General features: G+C 35.9%; 1 protein-coding gene across 5 annotated transcripts in view; it reads left to right on the top strand.

Annotated features, from left to right (window-relative positions):
• Nucleotides 1-3,476, top strand: part of LOC135208584 (serine/arginine repetitive matrix protein 1-like) — a 173,451-nt gene continuing 169,975 nt past the window's right edge. For 3 of the 5 annotated variants that reach the window (XM_064240930.1, XM_064240931.1, XM_064240934.1), the window contains exon 1: nucleotides 2-381. The gene's annotated coding sequence lies outside the window, so the exon portion shown is untranslated. Of the gene's footprint in view, nucleotides 382-3,476 lie in introns of all 5 variants that reach the window. The other 2 variants (XM_064240933.1, XM_064240932.1) reach the window with 2 other exon arrangements.

Here is a 3,476-nt window from a genome sequence, read left to right as displayed (position 1 = left end):
GAAAGAGAGAGAGAGAGAGAGAGAGAGAGAGAGAGAGAGAGTGGCAGAACATGGCGCGGGTCGCTGTTGTTGGGTGAGCAGGCATCAGTGTTTGGGAGGTCTCTCACACCGGGGCCTTGGCTTGGCTGCCTTAGCCCCTGCACGTGCAAAATATAGGTGAATCAGTGCTCTGGTCTGTCTGTTCGTTGTGTAGTGCCCCAGTGCCTAGCTTTGTAGTGCTTCTGTACCACCGTGAAAGCAGGAAAAGTTGCCAAAAAAGTAAACAACCGATCCCTCCATACCGATAAACGCCAGAGAAATGTCAGGACGAGCTAACCAGTGTGACACACACTAGTCTCAACGCCCTCATCAAGTAGGCTACTGGAAATGTCGAACTCCCGAGTAAGTACAGAACAGCAGCCCTTCCGGCTCTCATTTCAGGCGCCCTTCGCCCCTTTTAAGTGAATGTGCTCTAACCCTCATTACGAAATAAGCCATTCTCCTCCCCGTTCCCCTCATTCCCATCACCTTGCCGGGGCAAGGAGGTCGAAATGAAGGAGGCGATGGAGGCGATGCAAGGAAATGTAAAGTTTTTGACAGGTTTTCGTAGATATAGAGATAGAGAGTTGAGGTGCATATAGTTTGTCTGATATCCTTACCCACTCAACTCAAGAGCCGATAAGCGAGTCAAAGGATGTGTCAAATCCTGAGGGAGGTGAAGCATTCATGGCTCCGTTCCAGAGCGACGTCGTCATCCCTCCTTCAGGCGAGAACAACAGCAGGAGAAGAAACAGGGAAGAGAAAAGAGCAGGTGGAGGGAACGAGAAGTTCAAGGGACGGTATTTCACAATTAGGGGTGGGGTTCGCTCCCAGTGCTGGCAGGTGGACCTCATGTCCGTTGCCTTCTTTTAGGGGGACTATGGGCTGTTCCTTGTCTGGAATCCGACGAGTAGGGTCACGTTCATTCTGGAATGAGCAGCAGAGCATCATCGTTCACACTATGATGTTTCGCACGGTTATTTCTGGGGTCTAGTTAACGAATAATTCATTTTCCTCTTGTTTTAATTTAATAATCTTCATGTTTTACTTACTGTCATTATCTTCATCATTACTATTGGACCATATTATTACAAAAGTGGTCGTTGCAGTGTATAAAATGTTAAGGTGGTAATGTTTGCAGAAAAATATGTTGATAACAAATATTATCATAAAATTTTAAGTTTAATCAATTTTAATTTCTATATTTTTATTATTATTATTATTATTATTATTATTATTATTATTATTATTATTATTATTATTATTATTATTATTATTAGGGGAAAAATCTCTATCGCAAGAGTTTTTTTTTTTTTTTTTTTAACCGAAGATGAACCCAGGGAAGGGTTCGAAAGCTTTCTGTAAAGTCTTAAAAATTATACACGGACTCTTAACACTTTGTATTATTGTGGATCCTTTACAACATTATTATTATTATTATTATTACCTTGCAAACAAAAAATGCTATGAGAGCTTTGCTGGGGTTCTTAGCTTTTAAAAGTCAGTTTCACTAAAAGAAAAAGACAGAGGGATGGAGGTTGACTTTTTTCAAGTGATATTTATGACTAAAGTACACAGACATACACAAGATCCTATACACTGTCCATGGATATACACGATAACATACACACAGGCAGGCATCTAGATTTGAACCTGCTAGATTTCTGGATCTCTTATCCCAAAGGATAGTTAAAGAGTAAGAATAAAATACTAGAAAAAGAAGATGACGCTGAAAAAATGGAAATAAATCTGTAAACAAATTATAGTGTTTTTCATGGGACGAAATAATAGTAAAATTGGAACAATTCACCAAATATTTCAAGTATTCGTCACACACACACACACACAGAAAGAGAGAGAGAGAGAGAGAGAGAGATCTTAGCCTATTACCTGTGGTTAAAGGTCAATATCGTGGTCATTTTACAGGGATGCTATAATTCTGGGTCAAGTTCCACAGATGACAGATGTTTATTGTTGTTTTCTAATTTACCGCTGTTACTGCTAATAGTATTCCCACTAAGTATAATTCTCTTCCTATCTCTTCCTCTCTTCAACTATTACTATCAGAATATTCTGACTAATACTATTATGCTCACTAGTAAAGCTGTTGCAACAGAACCATAACCGTGATAAAAATGTCACTGATAATTTTAAAATGGCAACATTAACGACTTTATCTTTATCATTGGCAAAAAACCAACACCAACTAAGGAAATAATAATAATAATAATAATAATAATAATAATAATAATAATAATAATAATAATAATAATAATAACAATAATGATAACAACAATAATAATAATAATAATAATAATAATAATAATAATATCCGTACCACTTTGTATAATTTGTAATTCTGTAAGAGCTCTTGTCCCCAGTACGTTTAAGAGATCGGTAACCAGGTTTAATTCACTCCATTGTTAACTAAACAATAACATCCGCGCATTATTGTTGACATAATCGACTATACTTTCGTGTATATTAAAATATCTGAGAAAATAAAACCTCCATTATGTTTGTTTTCTATGGAAATGTAAACAACAAAAAAGAAAATGATCACTATTGTTACACCACAGTTATTAGGAACGGCCATTATATAGCTTTATGAAATGCATAGGTTGCTCTCATTTTTCCTTAAGTATTGTTTGTGTGCACGCACACACACATACACAAAAGCATTCACAATCACATACATATATAAGATTGCTGACCCCAGTCTTTCTCAGTATTGGTTACTACCAACCGCCGTTGACTGCTACAATAGCATATTATTATTATTATTATTATTATTATTATTATTATTATTATTATTATTATTATTATTATTATTATTATTATTATTAATCAAAATGCACAGATCTTAATCCGGAACAAGCCAAAAAAGTTTGTCAAATTGACAAACCATTTTCTTAGTATGCAGAGGACTTAGACATAAAAAGTGCACACATATGGATGAGTACGTGCGTATGTTGGTTTTGTTTATGTTTATTTTTTTGTTTCCATGTAAGTTTCCTCCTATTCCGACTAGTGCTTTCTGCATAATAGGAAAATGGCTTAGCATTTTGACAGACGGCATTTTTTGGCTCGTTCCGGAGTACTATTTGCGTGTTGATTAGTAATGATTAATGATAATTATACTGGATATTTTGGTCCAATGGTTAAGAAGTTCTTCTGACAGGCTAAATGTCTCTGGTTCGACTCCAGAGTGATTAGGAACTCTTAAAGCAAATGCGATTAAAATCCATATCGATTCTATTAGTTCATGCAGAAGGTATGTATAAAGTTGTTTTCAAACGAATTAATAAATTATCATTTGATGGGAAATTTCTTTTATGTATTATTCAATGAAATAGACATTGACCTTGAAGAACATATCAAGGTCGTATATGTTCCGGTCAAGTGATAAGGAAAGGGGTCCCCCACTTCCTTATAAGGGTAAGATGTAGGACTTAATA

This window comes from Macrobrachium nipponense, chromosome 35 (assembly GCF_015104395.2).
Source record: "Macrobrachium nipponense isolate FS-2020 chromosome 35, ASM1510439v2, whole genome shotgun sequence".
Taxonomy (NCBI): Eukaryota; Metazoa; Arthropoda; class Malacostraca; order Decapoda; family Palaemonidae; genus Macrobrachium; species Macrobrachium nipponense.
The sequence above is the reverse complement of the archived record's forward strand: the minus strand, read 5'-3'. Positions and strand labels throughout refer to the sequence as shown.